Below are 19902 nucleotides of genomic sequence, written 5' to 3'. Positions count from 1 at the left end.
ATAAAAAGAGATAGGAAAACTAATCATCATCGGTATACATCCAAGATGCTTGAACTTTTTCCATTTCTTCCTTGATTTCGGGAAACTTTGTAGCAATCACAAGAATTTGTTCCTGCACACATTTTACCTTGGAATTGATCTTACGCACAACCTTGTGAATTTGATGAAGAAGACTCAAGGTGGTAGGATCACAAGAACCGTCAAGGGAATCACATCTTTGTCTTTTGCAAGCATTCTCCTTCATATGTTTGAAAGTACAAGGACGAACAAGTTTGGGAGTTCCAAGAGAGTTTCCGATGGGAGCAATGGAATGTTTATGACAAATTTTCTCAATTAAGCAAGGAAATCCTAACTTCTTTTTGGATGACGTCATCGGGACCATTTAAAGAATGATACATCCACAAATATCAAGACATGGAGTACCCAATTCATGAAAATATACCAACTCCACAAACTTACGACTCCACTGAGAATTCTTAATTGTGGAGGGACAAAGATTAGGAATACCAAGTTTTCCGAAAGACATCAAAGCAAGACTAAGATAATTAGTAGGAAATTTCCCTTCAATCCAATCATAACTCTTGCCGCAAATACCATTAGAAATGGTTTCATATGATTGTATTTCTTTCCTTGGTCTTGGAAGACGAAAATTACCCAATGGAGTTTTGGTAATCTTTGAAATCAACTCTCTGTAACAAGAATCATTTCTCTATTTATCATGGTCTTGAATTTCATGTCATCAAGATCAACATGATGTTAGCATAGAAGATTCTTGTGAGAGTGTCAAAACCTTCATATAGACCATTAAAGATGTTTACAAGATCATATTTTTCAAAACACATCAAAACTTCTTTATGACCACTAACCAAATCTAATTTCTTTTCTAGAATGAAACCATTAGAAGAAATCTTTTCAAAGGTCTTACCACTAGAATCATTGATAAATCTAATTCTAATGGAGTCTTGGTCCTTAGGTATGTTCATACTCCTAAGAGATAAAGAAACATGATTTCTTGACATCTTATTAGACACCTTATCATCATTATTAATTTTCCTCATGAACCCTAAAATTGAGAGTAATAAGAAAGAGAAAATCTTACTTGATATTCTCCTTGCTAATGATGATAAGCCTTTGTCCCTTATTGACCATCACAAGGAATTTAATGGATTAAACTCGTGAACCCTAGAAACGCCCTTGTTCACGAACTCGGACAAAGAGATGAAGATGGAGGGTACGCGTACGGGAACCCTTAAAATAACCCGGTACTGGGCCTGGACCCATACTGGTTCGGTAACCCATAAAAGGAAATATGATTCCAATTTTAAACCAGAACCAAGAGGTTTGCACACGGAGAGAAACCAATGTGATGACGAACAAAGTGCGTAACTGCAAAATATTAATTAACCTCAGGTGGGCGAAAGGAATCCATTGAGAGAGTTTTTCCTCAAAAAGAAGAGAAGAAAAGAAACAATTTCAAAAAACTAACCCTTAATACAAAACAAATCAGACCGTTACTTTCCCCACTTCAAGTTATATACAAATGGGGTGGAGCCAATCTTATTACCAAGAGGCAAGATGAGCAGAGGAAACCTCCTGCACCTTCTCCGATCGATATTTGTGAAATGTACCAGAACTATAATCTTATTATACTCAGGGTTATTTGAAATTTTTGACTCCTTCATATGATTAAAGAAAGGATTTTTCCAATAACTAGAACTCGCTACACCACCAATAAAAATCTTTTTATCGATTTTGAATGAGTTGTTGCCAAAATTTGAAGGTATGTCACGGATGACAGAATCATATTTTTTTTTCCGGTACAAGCCTTTTCCTTATTCAAGACAAGTCGTTCCAGAGATTTAAAAACGTTTTCAAAAGCCATAAATAAATATTTGTCAATTGATCCATCACGGTAGTATTCCTCAAAAAGATAATAAGAAGTCTAGTGAGGTTCCATATCCGTGAGATTTTATCCACACGTTTCCTACAACGAACCTTTTTGAAGGAATCATTAATTTTTCCTTTAGATTGTTTTCTATCATCTAAGATTTCTAACGTCTTAGTTGATGAGAGATTATCTTGAGAAACCAGCAATCTTGAGAAGAATAAACTCTGAACAATCCTTGAGGAATTTTGGTATGCGTTACAGATGCCTAGAACAAGTTTCCCAAAGTGATTCCCCATAGGAAAAATCTTTATGATCAAACAAACACAAACTTATTAGGTTTATCGTGAATGCCTACTCTGATACCGATTGAAAAAGTGGGGATCTAACAATCACACCCAATATTTTGTTCAGGAAATCTGTACGGAATAACTTCAATATAATTCCAAGAGAATCAACTAGACAGTCAGACTCAATCGAGAAAAATATATCCAAGAGTTATATCTCAATTTCTCAAATCAACCTGCAATCAAACAGATATAAATCTGTGAGCCGGATTATTAAGAGAAATAACTTGGATGGTACCAAATACCAATATCCAAGCGTCAATCAATTCCAATCAACAACCAAAGGTTGGATTCACCAATTGATTGAACTATGCACAACCTGTGATATTTCAATTATATAGAAAATATAATGCGGAAAAGAAATAACACGGACACCAGAAGTTTCGTTAACGAGGAAACCGCAAATGCAGAAAACCCCCGGGACCTAGTCCAGATTTGAACAACACACTGTATTAAGACGCTACAGACTCTAGCATACTACAAGTTAACTTCAGACTGGAATGTAGTTGATCCCTAACCAATCTCATACTGATTAAGGTACAGTCCCGTTCCTTACGCCTCTGAATCCCAGCAGGACTCTATGCACTTGATTCCCTTAGATGATCTCACCCACAACTAAGAGTTGCTACGACCCAAAGTCGAAGACTTTATAAACAAATTGTCTCACACAGAAAAGTCTATTGAATAGATAAATCTCTCTCCTACAGAAATAACTATGAGTTTTTGTTCCGTCTTTTGATAAATCAAGGTGAACAGGAACCAATTGATACAACAGAATTATATTTCCGAAGAACATCCTAGTAATATCAATCACCTCACAATAATCTTAATCGTATGGCAGCAGAACAAGGTATTGTGGAATCACAAAGAATAAGAGCATTGTGATTACTTTTTATCTTACCTATCGGAGATTAAATCTTGAGCAAATCTTAGATAAGATAGTATTCAATAAGATAGAACAAAGTAAGATCAAAACACGCAACTACAGAGACAATAGTTCGGTCTGGCTTCAGAATCCTAATGAAGTCTTTAAGTCGTTAACCTATAATGGTTTTAGGCTAAACCTAAGTTAAAGGAGAATCGACTCTAGTCGCAACTAGTATCACACACGAGGTGTGGGGATTAGGTTTCCCAGTTGCTACAGTTCTTCCTTATATAGTCTTCAAATCAGGGTTTGCAATCAATGCTACCTTGGTAACAACGCATTCAATATTCACCATTAAATTAAAATCTGATTAGAGTCAAGCTAAATCTTTCAACTGTTAGATTGTCTTAGCTTGTTACACACAAATGAAATGTGCCTTCATTTAGATATTGGTAACCGTACCTAAACGTGTACACATAGTTGGCTCAACAATAGTTAACCGAAATTATCCATTCCGACAGACGTTTTATCAAGGTTCCGAAGTGGAAACAAGAAGACAAGGAGTGAAACCTAGGGTTTTGCATTTTTTCTATCATCGCATTTATTTCTCTTTTATTATCTGATATGTATCTTATGTACTTCACTAAATCCATGAGTAGCTAAACTCGTATTTTATTGGGGATGAACTCTACGTTCTAAATATGATTTGATTTAATATACGAATCTATTTTTACTTCTTCACAAATATTATCGTTTGTTTCTATTACGATTATATTTATGATTGATTGATTGAATGTTTAGATTTCCAACTAAACTAATTTTTTAATTGATCGGTATCTATTAGCGATTGACAATTTGTAATTGTCTAGCAATCCTTTATCCAAATAAAAATCGTGAAACCTTATAGAAAGATTCTGTGGTGAAATCACGAGTAGAAACAATACTAGTAAGTGAACCAATCGTACTGAGTTTAACTTCTAGGATCAAACCAAGATTTATAAATCCTAAAGCATTCGACTGAATTACATCTTGTAAGTGAACCTCAAGATGGTTCATACGGATAGAATCTGATAGCTATGCGTACCTATTATTCGGTGGTATTAGGAATCTTGGGAGTAGCTAACCGTATACCCGTTACCCTATAGTTTGTGATAATATGTAATTTATGACCTAGTACGTGTATTTTTGGTCTTTGTATTTACAAATTGTTCATAGTACACGTACCTATCCAGTACGAATCATGCATATGCTTGTATACTATTTTCCTAAATATGTTTTGCATTGATACAACTCTCATAAACACCTCTAAGACATCATTTATGTTTAGAATCATCATTTGAATCTTAAGTGTTTAACTGAACACGATGTTTCTTTCAAATCCGGAAGGCATATTTTTCAAAAACTATAATTATACACAGTTCTCGTACCCGGACCATAGTGTCTCTATGTGATTTCAAGACATATTTCTCGCACTTAGATGGAATCCTTACAAGAGTTTCATCTAAACAGAAAAAGCTTTTGCTTGAATCTCAAGTTATATTAGCTTGAATTCTAAGCAACTCTCGGTCTTGAAAAGATATAAATAAAGAGACTTAAACAACCAGGAAATCCAATCCCTGGCACTTCAATGTCCTAGTTGTTTGCTAGATTCGTCCTCTATGAACCTGGATTTCCTCTGAGAAACACAAATTAGGTGATACTACTGAAAGACCTCACTTAGGGATTCGTGAAGTCAGGTCCGACTATCTTTACCTTGATACTTCGTGTATCCTGATCGTGTTCATTATATTATCGAGGTTTTAGTAATCTCTTTCAGGAGAGAGATAGATAGAAATCACAAAGTTCTCTTCGCCTCAGACTTTATGATTCCTCAAGATAGATATCTGAAAACTATTCTTAAGTGATTAGTTTTAAGGTTTTTCTTGTGAGGTGGTTAATAATCCAGGCTTCTCCGTTAACCGAGTGTAAGTATTACGAATTTGTGAGGTTTGCTAGATCTGTCTATTGCAAATAGATTACCAAGCCTTGATCTATTGATCTAAAAGAAAATAAAACAGTCTTATATGTTAGAGGCAGATTGGTATCAAAAAATTTCACTTAGGATGAAGAAACTCTTAGGCTGTAAACGACATCATCTAAGGAAATCAATTGCATAGAGCCTTGCGAGGATCAAGAGACGTAAGGAGCACGATTGCAACTAAATTTCTTGGAGGGAGAATTCGGCGTCAACTACATTCTAGTCTGAAGTCTGATAGTAGGATAGTGTCTGTAGCGGCTTAATACAATTCGGTTTTCAAATTTGGACGATGTTTCGGGTTTTTCTGCAGGTGCAGTTTTCCTCGTTAACAAAATTCTTGTGTGTGTGTTCTTTTTACTTTTCCGCATCTTTTAATTATTGGAAGTACTACACAAATTCATACTCCTATCGAAACGAAAAAGTTGGTGGTGTACTTGGTACCCTAACTTTAGGACACGTTTTCTTAATATGATGATTATTAATATTCACAATCTTGAACCAAAAGATTTAGAATTTCGGATATCAGTCACACTCTTGAGAATAAAACCTATGTATCCTAAAGACAATTATTGTTCTCCAAACTAGATTTCCATTTTCTATGAAAGTTTCCTTCTGATTTACAAAAGCAGCAGAGTTCTAATGGGATCAGTGAGAGTTTCTTTACTACTAGATCGTCAAAGATCCTTTGTTGTATTCAAGGAGTTCAGTGTTTTCTTTGTCAGGGAAAGTGAATTGTTTATCACTTGAGTCCGTAGGTACATTTTGAGCACATACTTCTAGTAGAGGAGTTGTCAAAAGACTTTTATGAGTCCATTCATAACATACACAATTTCTTCCTTAAGTTCCTTAATTTTTTTTCCAGAAGTATTTGGTGAAGAAACACTTTTTGATTCACTTACAGAATGACTACAGAGAATTGGAGGAACATCTTGTAGACATAATAATTCCGGGTCGTTTTTCTCCAATCTTAATTAGAGATTGGTTATTATATATTCCAACAAAGTATTTTCATCATCTAAGATTTTAACTCGTGAATATCTTTCAGCAGTTATAAGTTATAACAATAAGGGTACTTGTTTTTCAGCCTTAGGACTTCCGAAAACTGAAATTTCAAATGCTAGATTATTTCAGCACCTTTTTGGCCTCTTTCCTTTTAATTTATGAGTCATACTCATCAGCAAGATAGAAAGGATAAACATTTTCGTGACCTCTTTCGTTAATGGACTTGTTTAGGGGAACAAAAGGTTGTTCCTCTATTTTTAAACATGATAAAGAATCCATAAACATGGTGTTTAGGTCAATCCTTTACAAAGTCCACTTCAAGTGGTCCTTCAAGCTATATGTGTAAAATACCCATCTGAGATTTCTATCCAAAATTGGTTTCCTAAGTTGGACGTAAAATCACCGGAGTATGATCCTCGTCGCCGGAAAGTTCTGTCTCTAGTCACCAGAGTCAACTGACGAAAGTCCGTGAAATCTAACGGTTAGTGGTCAAACTTTTTAGGAGTGAGTCAGTCACCGAGTCAGTTTTTCTGACTCAGCTGACTAGTCTGAGCTGGTCAAGGCTTAAGTTATTGCAAAGTACAAACACGTGCGCCAAATGGGATTTGGTCGTGTCCTGGATTCACGAAGCATTCAGCGATGCAAGCAAGACTTGCACAAGCACACTTGCATCATTGGAAAAGTGATGCACAACAATAATGGCAGTACTTTGGATGGTGTACGCATCATTGGTGCGACAAGGCTAAAAGCATGCGCCAAGGCACGATGGCCTTGACGGTTACGAGTTGGTTACATGTATTGGTGTTAGCTTTATTCTTTTCTAAAAGGTTAGGAACTACCTATGTCGTTGTAGGAAAATTAATTGACCAGTTTGCACGGTAGACCAACAAAGTCAGATGATGATCCTAAGGAAGGCGAACCACAGACTATGAAAGAAAATGTGGCTACGCTGCAAACAGACATGAAGACAATTCAAGTTACCCTTCAGGAGATGAGTGAATGTATTCGTTCTCATAAACCCAAGTCGAAGACGAAGAAAAACATTACACCTACACCTGAAGCTTCGGAAAAAGATGATTCGGGAAGAAGACTATTCAGAAGAAGAAGAAGAAGAAGAAGAGGAATAAGATGAGGATGAAGATACGAAAAAAGTGAGCTTCTTAAAAGTTCTACATCAACTAAACCTCATGGTAAGAATCTGAAAATTGATTTCGTGTTGATATTCCACTTTACGATGGGAGTGTCGATGTAGAAAAATTGGATGATTGGATTGAACGTCTAGAGACGTATTTCTTTCTTTGAATATGTTTCAAAGGAAAAGATTGCTTTCGCGGCATTGAAGCTACAAAAGCATGCTCTAACCTGGTGGAAAGCTTATCAAAGACAAAACCTAGGTAAGGGAGTATTGTCGTGGAAAAGATTCAAGGCAGTTGTAAGGAAACAATTTTATCCGGTTGGCTACCTTGAGGAGAGATGGTTCAAGTGTTACAACTTGAAACAGACTTACAACCAAACCGTACAAGAATATACTTCGGAATTTCAGAATCAAGCTATGATTTTGGATTTAGACTTGAGAGATTATGTTATCTATATGAAATATATTTCCGGGTTCCATGAGTATATATGGAAGATGTTTTCGGTGGATACAATCTCTGAAGCAAGCACAAAAGCTAATGCCATTGAAGGAAGGCTTAAGAAAACTGATGTTGAGGAAAACGTCAATGGGAAGTCTGGAAGTTTCGTCGCTAAAGGAGATGAAAGGAGCAAAGAGAAAGGGAAGTCTAACGACCGAGAAGGTTTAGTTTGTAATCATTACAAGGGCATGTTGTTGATAAGTGTTGGATGAAGTATCCTAATCTAAAACCAAAAGGGTTGCAGAAGAAAGAAGCCATAATGGAAAAACTAGTCATGCAAGTTCCTAAAGAAGTCAAAGGACTAACAAAACCTAATCAAAATCTCTCTCTAATGGCATGAGGCATAGAAGAACTTATGGAGGACGATCCTAGGAAAGACTCTTCACGGTTAAGATGCAGGTTAAGACAACACTAATCGATGTTTTTATTGACCCGGGAAGTCAGAAGAATTTACTTTCATATTCTTTGGTAGAAAAGTTGGGTTTGAAAACTTTCAAACATCTGAAACCCTATCCTTTAGGGTGGCTTCAAAAGGAAGGTGGTCTACAGGTTGCAGAGCAGTGCATATTCAAGTTTGCTTTTGATGAGTCATACATTGACGAGGTTACATGTGAAGTGGTTCCATTGGATGTTTGTCAAGTTGTACTTGGTAGTCCTTACTTATGGAATCGAGATGCGGTTTTACATAGGAGGGAGCAGAAGTATACCTTTACCAAAGATGGGAGAACTTTTGTAATACGAGCTATTGACTCTCCTCTTGAGGGAGCAAGCTTGATTACAACCACTCAGGCTAAGCGGTTGGTGAATGCTAGTACAAATTTCATTCTCCTTGTGATCCGTTCTCTTGATGAGAAGCCGAGTAGAGTTAGTTTGGAATACATTACCAAACAACAACAATAAGACCTAAGAAGTTTAAGTATGTTTGAACCACCATTACTGGATGATGATGGAGATGACAAGATGATCTTGCTACATGTGGAAGACTTGTGGTTTGATAGAGAAGAATCACTCGAAGAAGATTGCATTATGGAGCGAAGAACGACAAAGACACGCCAGGAAGAGAATGAGACTTTCCTAAATAGATGTCAAGGTCAAGTTCCCGGCAAGGAGAGATGGTTCAGCAGGGTGAAAGAAAATCACGAGTTCTCTAACCTACAAATATAACTTTCACAGGAGTTCAAGTTCTTGAGGGGGGGCGCATGATACATGTGTATCTTCCTTTCCCTGGGAACTAGTGATCCTCAAGACGAATTGAGGATAGAATCCTATTTTAGGAAGGATTTCCATGTTTAGGATAAATTCGTAGTTAGGGAAGAGTTTTGTTTTAAGCAATACTCTTAGTTTAGGTAATATACCTAGAAAAGTAAATAGTTCTTAGATGGTTTGAGAAACCAAACCGAACGCTATAAGTACAGATGTTTATCTCATAGATAAGACATCTAGTTAGTGTGTTCTTGATATTGACGCACCTAAACACAGATACTAGGCACAAAAAACCTAGGAGAAGCTTGGAACAATACTTGTGCAAGCTAGCAAACAGTTTAAGGTTGATCTACTGTTTAGAGATATTGTGAGTGTAACAAAGAGAGAATTGTAATTGTTTTCTTGTTCATAATCTAGAGAAGATATTTTATTCAAATTACTACTTGTGTTCTGTTTTCTAAGTTTCTCGTCTATTATTATTCTGAATTTCGCCTTTATAGTAATAACTACCAAGGTATAGAGATCATACAGATCAAGTTGGCAACATGAGCTAGGTTAGTTTTTAGGGTAAATCCTTGTTGAAAAAGCGGGGGTCTAACAACACCACCCAATATTTCTCTTAGCAATCTGTATGGACAAACTCGAATATACTTTTAAGGGAATCAACAAGACTCAATCAATTAAAAGTACATCAACGAGTTTATATCTCTCTCTCTTGTTTTGATTTCCCAAAACAGAAACTGCGTGTACTAATCAAATACAAGGAATAACTTGGATGGTACCAAAGACCAATATCCAAGGATCAATCAATGACAATCAACAACCAAAGGTTGGATTACTCTAATTGATGATCTAATGCACAACCTGTATTATTTCAATTATAAAGATAAAACAATATAATGAGGAAACTGAAATAACACAGACACCAAAAATTTTGTTAAAGAGGAAACCGCAAATGCAGAAAAACCCCGGGACCTAGTCCAGATTGAACACACACTGTATTAAGCCGCTACAGATACTATCCTACTCTAAGCTAACTTCAGACTGGACTCTAGTTGAACCCCAATCAGTCTCACACTGATCCAAGGTACAGTTGTACTCCCTACGCCTCATCCCAGCAGGATACTGCGCACTTGATTCCCTTAGCTGATCTCACCCACAACTAAGAGTTGCTACGACCCAAAATCGCAGGCTTTGACAATAAACAAATCTGTCTCACACAGACAAGTCTATCAAAGGATCAATCTGCCACAGAAAACCCTAAAGTTTTTGTTCCGTCTTTTGATAATAATCAAGGTGAACAGGAACCAATTGATAATCCGGTCTTATATTCCCGAAGAACAGCCTAGATAAATCAATCACCTCACAACAATCTTAATCGTATGGTAGCGAAACAAGATGTTGCGGAATCACAAACAATGAGACGAAGATGTTTGTGACTATTTTATATCTTGCCTATCGGAGATATAATCTCAAGCCAATCAATCTGATTGTACTCGTACGATAAGATGCAAGATCAGATCACACAACTACGATAAAAGTAGTATCGGTCTGGCTTCACAATCCCAATGAAGTCTTTAAGTCGTTAACCTGGTTTTAGAAGAAGAAAACCAAAGGTTAAAGGAGAACGACTCTAGCACGCAAACTAGTATCACACGAAGTGTGGGGATTAGTTTTGCAATACTAGATGTCCCTTATATAGTCTTTCAAATCAGGGTTTCGCCTTGGTCACAAAGCAAACAATATCCACCGTTAGATGAAAACCTGATTTAGATTCAAGCTAATATTTCTCAACCGTTAGATCGAAAACTTAGCTTGTTATACACAAATGAAATGCACGCTTCTAGGTTTGTTAACCGTACCCAAACATGTACATTGTTGGTTCAACAATAGTTAACCAAAAGGTTAGCCATATGAGCATTTCATACCAACCATATTCTTCTTCACCATAACTAGTTCAAATGACTCAAATGAACTAGTTAGAGAGTTGTTCAATTGCAAGGAAATCTTATGTACTACACAATACACAATTGAAGCAAAGATGATTTGATTCACTTGAATCGGTTCATGAACTTTATATCCACGGTTTGCAAATTGCATTCCTTAGTCTTTATAAGTTTAAGTTCAGAAATCATATTCAGATATATAACCTTCTTAAGTTCACACACTAGGTTCGCGGACTTAAGTAACCGGGCAAAGTTTACAAACTCCAGCAGAAAATCTCGGCAAAGACTTTCCGCCGGTTCGCGGACTGGGTTCGCGGACCGGTACACACGCAACAAGTTTGTCAACTCCAGCATAATTTCTCGGGATGAGAAGTTCGGCAGTTCGCGGACTTGGAAACAAGCCATTCTTCCGGTTTCTCTTGATCAACAAAGTTCGCAAACTTTGGTTCAAGGGATAGGACTTATGCACATATGTGTTTCCACAACAATACTTATGTCCATCATTGGTTATGTAATCTAAACTCTCATTCCAACCATTGAAACATTCTTAGAGGAAGTTAAATAGTTGCTACACTATTTCTCGTCAAAGCAATTTTCAAAGTGATTGAAACATATCATGACTTTCTTCACTAGGTAAAGATAAACATGGTCGAAGAGAAACGCTTACCAACACATATTTAGAGATATAGATAAGCGAGGTATACTCGGCTTGAAATACCAAATGTGTATAATCTAAGTGTATATATAGCATACGACTTTTTGTCTCAAGAAGTAGGAGATAGAGTAGATAGACTTTTGAGTGACAGATAAGTTCAAGTCTTCACATACCTTTTCGTCGAGAAGTTCCACCGGTTCCTTGAGTAGTTCTTCTTCTTGTATGATGAATTTCCATGAAGTCCTTGAGCTCAAATACGCTTTCTATCCTAGTCCGAGACTTAGCTATAGTAGACTAGAAATCAAGACTTATAGTTTTGATCACTAACATTGACAAACATGCTTCAGATAGCAACGCATGCGAGTTCGACCGAGCAATGCTCTAACAATCTCCCCCTTTGTCAATTTTAGTGAGAAAACTATCAATACATATGGAATACAAAAAAGATAAAGAAACTTTAGTAGCTCCTATTCCACATGTCTAATCTTCAATATTCATCGAAATCTTCGTCACTTTCAAGTACTCCAATGATCCCAAAGGTTGTAAGTTTAGCATCACCGTTGTTGAAGATCTGTAGCTATAACAATGAGAAAACATCGGTATCGATCATTGTTATACAATGTCATTGTATTATTACACAGTATCAAAGTCTAATTGTATCACAACTTCAACAATAATACTATGGTGATATGTATCACTCCCCCTTAGTCAATACTCCATCTCACATGGAAACCACTCCCCCTTACACAATGATCCGAAAACCATATGTATTTGTAGTGTGAACTACATATTAATTCTCCCCCTTTGTGTCAATAAAATTGGCAAAGGTACAAGAACGGGATCATAATGAAATTTCCTTAAGAAACATTTCATGACTAAAGGAACATACATACCATCTAATTTAGATGCAATCATATAGCCGAAGCTAATAGCATTCATCAAGGAGTTTAAAGATACAAGATAACCTCTTTAAAATTCCACAGCCGCACACCCCTCAAGATATGACCATTAAGCACAAGTTCAAAAGAACTCTCCCCCATTAGATGTCATTCCCAAGGGAACAACAAGAGCGACCTTAATTTCAAAAGAAAATAATGATTTTGAAACAAAAATGACACTAACAAGACAAAAGCAACTCTACAGAAACTGAACTGGAGTAAAACTACTGGAGTTTCAAACTCAATTTCCCAAAAGATAAAGATAAGCATAGGGGCAAGAGTTATAGAAACCTTTTAATGAACCAAAACAACACCAATAGACTGCCGCAAGTGTTGAAACGTAGCAGTGTCTAACGGTTTGGTAAGAATATTAGCCAATTGTTGTTCGGAAGGCACAAATTCCATACTTATGATACCATTTTCATAGAGATCGCGAATAAAATGGCACCTTATGTCAATGTGTTTTGTTCTTGAGAGCTCAACGGGATTCTCAGTGATTCGAATCGCACTAGAGTTATCACAAAAGATCTTCATTATTCCAGTATCAACTCCATAATCAGCTAGCATTTGTTTCATCCATAGGAGTTGAGTACAACATGATCCAGCAGCAATATATTCTGCCTCACATGTACACGGGCATTGGGAATTTTGCTTCTTGCTATGCCAAGCTACAAGATTCAGTCCTACATAGTAGAAACCTCCTGATGTACTTTTTCTGTCTGCTACACATCCTGCCCAATCAACATCTGAATAAGCAGATATATCAGTGTTAGTATCAAAAGTCTAAGATAAACCATACCCGACAGTGTGATTAATATATCGAATGATCCTTTTTGCAGCTGCAAGATGAGATTCCTTTGGAATTTCCTGAAACCTAGCACAACAACCAACACTGAAAGAAATATCAGGTCTAGTAGTTGTAAGATACAAAAGGCTACCAATAATAGATCGATACAACTTTTGATCCACTTTTGTTCCTTTCTCATCTCTAAGTAGTTTACCAGTAGTGGGCATAGGTGTTAGTTTTGGGGAAGACTTATCCAGACCGAACCTTATCACAAGGTCTCGAGCATACTTCTCTTGGGATAAGTAAATTCCATCCTTATGTTGTTGAATTTATAATTCTAATAAGAACTTTAATTCACCAGCATTGCTCATTTCAAATTCTTTAGCAAGAGCGACTTGGAAGTCCTTTGCAAATTTTTCAGAAGTTGATCCATAGATAATATCATCTACATAGATTTGAGCAATAACCACATCTTTCCCACTCCATTTTGGTAAACAAAGTTTTATCAGCTCCGCCTCTTGAAAAACCTTTTCTAATGAGAGAAGTGGTAAGTTTTTCAGACCAGGCTCTAGGTGCTTGTTTCAACCCATACAATGCCTTTTTGAGCTTTAACACATGATCTGGGAAATCAGGATTTTCAAACCCCTTAGGTTGAGCGACATAGACTTCCTCCTTTAAAATTTCGTTTAGGAACGCAGATTTTATATCCATTTGAAACAGCTTAACCTTAAGAAAACAAGCATGAGCTAACAAAAGACGAATGGACTCAAGGCGTGCCACAGGAGCAAAGGTCTCGTCAAAGTCAATCCCTTCAATCTGTGAATATCCTTGAGCGACAAGTCTAGCTTTGTTTCTGACAATCGTGCCAAATTTATCAGACTTATTCTTGAATATCCATTTGGTACCAACAATATTGACATTGGAGGGACAAGGTACAAGTTCCCACACATCTTGTCTTTGAAATTGATTTAACTCTTCATGCATTGCATTCACCCAAAAGGGATCGTTCAGAGCTTCATCAATATTCCTTGGTTCTACTTGTGAGAGACAACAACCAAAATTGCACATATTTTGAAGTTGTCCTCTTGTTTTGGCTGTAGAATCTCTTCCTCCAATAATACTGTTGGGCTCATGATTCCTTTGAACCCAGAGATGTCGTAGAGAGACACGTTCTTGTTCGTCGGGAATGGCTTGATCGATGATCTTCTCCTCGTCACTAGAAATGTCAGGATCAGTAACCGTTGGGATAACTTCAACTGATTCTGTAATTTCTTTGACTTTCTCAATTGTCTCGGTTGGAGGAAATTAGCAGGAGGATTATCATGACGAAAGTTACTAATGTCGTCGATGATAACATTAGCAGATCACATCATGACTTGTGTTCTAAAATTAAACACTCTAAAAACACGACTATCAGAAGCATAGCCAAGAAAGATACCTTCATCACTTTTGGTGTCGAATTTCCCTTTTTGTTCTTGATCTTTCAGAATATAGCACTTACTTCCAAACACCCTGAGATAATGTAGGTTGGGTTCCATTCTTTATCACAACTCATAAGGAGTGTTAAGGGTTTTAGACCGTAAATACACACGGTTGATCAAGTAACATGTTGTAAAAATAGCTTCTCCCCAAAATCTTAATGGTAAGTTTTTGTTATGGAGCATTACCCTGGCCATTTCATGAATATTCCTATTCTTTCTTTCAGCAACTCCGTTATCTTGAGGAGTGATAGGTGGTGAGTATTGTTGAATGATCCCCAGTTCGTCACAGAATTCAAATACTTTGGTGTCTTTGAATTTAGTTCCACGATCGCTTCTAATTTTCTTTAGTTTGCGACCTTGTTCGTTCTGGATCCTTTTAACAATAATCTTGAATTCACTAAGAGTTTCATTCTTATGAGATAGAAATGCAACCCAAGTGAATATGGTGTAATCATCTACCATAACTAAAGCATACTTCTTACCAGCAACAGTGGGTTGTTGAATTGGTCCAAAGAGATCCATATGAATTAAATCAAGTGGAGCTTTAGTGAGAATATCTCGAGATGATTTGTGGTGAACTTTCGTTTGCTTACCCTTTTAACAAGCACCACATACACCTTCAATCTTTGCATTGATTTTGGGAATGCCTCTAACAAGTTCTTTGTTAATGATCTTATTTAGAAGACGATAATTGACGTGACTAAAACGCTCATGCCAAAGATGTGTAGATTCCACCTTAGTCAAATTGCAACGGTTGCTAAACTGAGTATCAAGTAGATAACAGTTGTTTTTACCACGAGTTCCTTGAAGAATTACTTTTCCAGTTTTGTCTACAATGTCACATCCATTTGCATTGAAGACAACTCGATAGCCTTTTTCAAAAATTTGACTAATAGAAAGAAGATTAGCAGTCATACCTTTTACGTATACCACATCATGGATTTCTGAAACACCGGGAAACTTGATCGTTCCCTTCTTGATAATGTAGCAACAACTCCCATCTCCAAACGTTACAGGACCTACTTCATAGTCAATAGACGAAACAAACCATGTGAGATCACCTGTCATATGTCTACTACAACCACTATCAAGAAACTATTGAAAAGGAGACGTAGATCTTAAAGCAAAGGCACCCATACTATTAGTACTTCTTTGTTTAGAGTTTCCTGATAGTTTTGTATGTCCTTTTCGAGTATCAAAAAGTTGTTTAGTTTTCTTACAAAGATTAATTGCAATATTCAGAATCTTTTGAAACGACATACAAGCCTGTTGAAGGTGATTGGAAGAATCACAACAACAATACGGGCCAAAACCTTGAAGTTTGTCCGAGTGGTTCCTAGTCATATCAGTTTTCACAACGACCGGTCGTTGATTACCATCTGATTTACGACTATTCTTTAAAGAGGAACAACTGGAGTTTCTCAGATTCACCAAAAGACTATTACCAGATATCAAATCCTTAAGAGTTGCAATTTATGCAACAAGACCAGAGTTGATCCGGATTTGTTCATCCAACCCTTTTTGAAGAGTAACCAGCTTATCAGACTTTTTTCTACGGTTGGTTTTTAAACCTGGTGAAGCGTCAATTGAGACTTTATGGTCCATATAGTAGATCGCTACAAACACATACTTTTGAGGTCTTGAACGTGTTTGCCTTCTCTGATACCAATTGAAAAAACGGGGGTCTAACAACACCACCCAATATTTCGCTTAGCAATTTGTACGGACAAACTCGAATATACTTTTAAGAGAATCAACAAGACTCAATCAATTAAAAGTACATCAGCGAGTTTATATCTCTCTCTCTCTTGTTTTGATTTCCTCAAACAGAAACTGCGAGTAGTAATCAAATACAAGGAATAACTTGGATGGTACCAAAGACCAATATCCAAGGATCAATCAATGACAATCAACAACTAAAGCTTGGATTACTTTAATTGATGATCTAATGCACAACCTGTATTATTTCAATTATAAAGATAAAACAATATAATGTGGAAACTGAAATAACACAGACACCAGAAATTTTGTTAACGAGGAAACCGCAAATGCATAAAAACCCCGGGACCTAGTCCAGATTGAACGCACACTGTATTAAGCCGCTACAGACACTAACCTACTCCAAGCTAACTTCAGACTGGACTGTAGTTGAACCCCAATCAGTCTCCCACTGATCCAAGGTACAGTTGTACTCTCTACGCCTCTGATCCCAGCAGGATACTGCGCACTTGATTGCCTTAGATGATCTCACCCACAACTAAGAGTTGCTACGACCCAAAATCGCAGGATTTGACAATAAACAAATCTGTCTCACACAGACAAGTCTATCAAAGGATCAATCTGTCTCCCACAGAAAAACCCTAAAGTTTTTGTTCCGTCTTTTGATAGTAATCAAGGTGAACAGGAACCAATTGATAATCCGGCCTTATATTCCCGAAGAACAGCCTAGATAAATCAATCACCTCACAACAATCTTAATCGTATGGTAGCGAAACAAGATGTTGCGGAATCACAAACAATGAGACGAAGATGTTTGTGACTACTTTTTATATCTTGCCTATCGGAGATATTAATCTCAAGCCAATCAATATGATTGTACTCGTACGATAAAAGATGCAAGATCATATCACACAACTACGATAAAAGTAGTATCGATCTGGCTTCACAATTCCAATGAAGTCTTTAAGTCGTTAACCTGGTTTTAGAAGAAGAAAACCAAAGGTTAAAGGAGAATCGACTCTAGAACTCAAACTAGTATCACACGTGAAGTATGGGGATTAGTTTTGCACAATACTAGATGTATCCTTTATATAGTTTTTCAAATCAGGGTTTCGCCTTGGTCACAAAGCAAACAATATCCACCGTTAGATGAAAACCTGATTTAGATTGAAGCTAATATTTCTCAACCGTTAGATCGAAAACTTAGCTTGTTATACACAAATGAAATGCATGCTTCTAGGTTTGTTAACCATACCCAAATATGTACATTTGTTTCTTCAAAAATAGTTAACCAAAAGGTTAGCCATATGAACATTTCATACCAACCATATTCTTCTTCACCATAACTAGTTCAAATGACTTCAAATGAACTAGTTAGAGAGTTGTTCAATTGAAAGGAAATCTTATGCACTACACAAGACACAATTGAAGCAAAGATGATTTGATTCACTTGAATCGGTTCATGAACTTTATAGCCACAGTTTTCAAATTGCATTCCTTAGTCCTTATAAGTTTAAGTTAAGAAATCATCTTCAGATATATAACCTTCTTAAGTTCGCACACTAGGTTCGCGGACTTAAGCAACCGGGCAGAGTTTAGAAACTCTAGCAGAAAATCTAGGCAAAGACTTTCCGCCGGTTCGCGGACTGGGTTCGCGGATTGGTACTCACGCAACAAGTTTTTCAACTCCAGTAGAATTTCTCGGGATGAGAAGTTCGGCATTTTGCGGACTTGGCAACAAGCCATTCTTCTGGTTTCTCTTGATCAACAAAGTTCGCAAACTTTGGTTTAAGGGATAGGACTTATGCACATATATGTTTCCACAACAATACTCATGTCCATCATTGGTTATGTAATCTAAACTCTCATTCCAACCATTGAAATATTCTTAGAGGACGTTATATAGTTGTTACACCATTTCTCGTCAAAGCAATTTTCAAAGTGATTGAAACATATCATGACTTTCGTTACTAGGTAAAGATAAACATGGTCGAAGTGAAACGCTTACTAATACATATTTCGAGATATAGATAGGCGAGGTATACTCGGCTCGAAATACCAAATGTGTATCATCTAAGTCTATATATAGCATATGACTTTTTGTCTCAAGAAGTAGGAGATAAAGTAGATAGACTTTTGAGTTACAGATAAGTTCAAGTCTTCACATACCTTTCTGTCGAGAAGTTCCACCAGTTCCTTAAGTAGTTATTCTTCTTGTATGATGAATCTCCATGAAGTCCTTGAGCTGAACTACACTTTCTATCCTAGTCCGAGACTTAGCTATAGTAGACTAGAAGTCAAGACTTATAGTTTTGATCACTAACATTGACAAACATGCTTGAGATAGCAACGCATGCGAGTTCGACCGAGCAATGCTCTAACACTTGTGGTTTATGGTTTTGACTAGATCTCTCTACATAAAGATTAGTGAGGTACTCGATAAGATATAAGACGTTAAGAAAACAAGGGGATCAAGGATGACAAAGTCAGAGGATGATCCTAAGGAAGGCGAACCACAGACTATGGAAGAAAAGGTGGCTACGCTGCAAACAGACATGAATGCAATTCAAGTTACCCTTCAGGAGCTGAGTGAATGTATTCGTTCTCATACATCCAAGTCGAAGACGAAGAAAAACATTACACCTACACCTGAAGATTCGGAAAAAGATGAATCGGAAGAAGAAGAAGAAGAAAAAGAAGAAGAAGAAGAAGAAGAAGAAGAAGAAGAAGAAGAAAAAGAAGAAGAAGAAGAAGAGGAAGAAGATGAGGATGAAGATAAGAAAAAAAATGAGCTTCTTAAAAGTTCTACATCAACTAAACCTCATGGTAATAATCTGATAATTGATTTTCGTGTTGATATTCCACTTTACGATGGGAGTGTCGATGTAGAAAAATTGGATGATTGGATTGAACGTCTAGAGACGTATTTTTATTTCTTTGAATATGGTTCAAAGGAAAAGATTTCTTTCGCGGCATTGAAGCTACAAAAGCATGCTCTAACCTGGTGGAAAGCTTATCAAAGACAAAACCTAGGTAAGGGAGTACTGTCGTGGAAAAGATTCAAGGCAGTTGTAAGGAAACAATTTTATCCGGTTGGCTACCTTGAGGAGAGATGGTTCAAGTGGTACAACTTGAAACAGACTTACAACCAAACCGTACAAGAATATATTTCGGAATTTCAGAATCAAGCTATGATTTTGGATTTAAACTTGGGAGATTATGTTATCTATATGAAATATATTTTCGGGTTCCATGAGTATATACGGAAGGAGTTGAAGATGTTTTCGGTGGATACAATCTCCGAAGCAAGCATAAAAACTAATGCCATTGAAGGCAGACTTAAGAAAACTGATGTTGAGGAAAACGTCAAGGGGAAGTCTGGAAGTTTCGTCGCTAAAAGAGATGAAAGGAGCAAAGAGAAAG

The sequence above is a fragment of the Papaver somniferum genome, chromosome 4 (genome assembly GCF_003573695.1).
Source record: "Papaver somniferum cultivar HN1 chromosome 4, ASM357369v1, whole genome shotgun sequence".
NCBI classification, from domain to species: domain Eukaryota; kingdom Viridiplantae; phylum Streptophyta; class Magnoliopsida; order Ranunculales; family Papaveraceae; genus Papaver; species Papaver somniferum.
The sequence above is the reverse complement of the archived record's forward strand: the minus strand, read 5'-3'. Positions refer to the sequence as shown.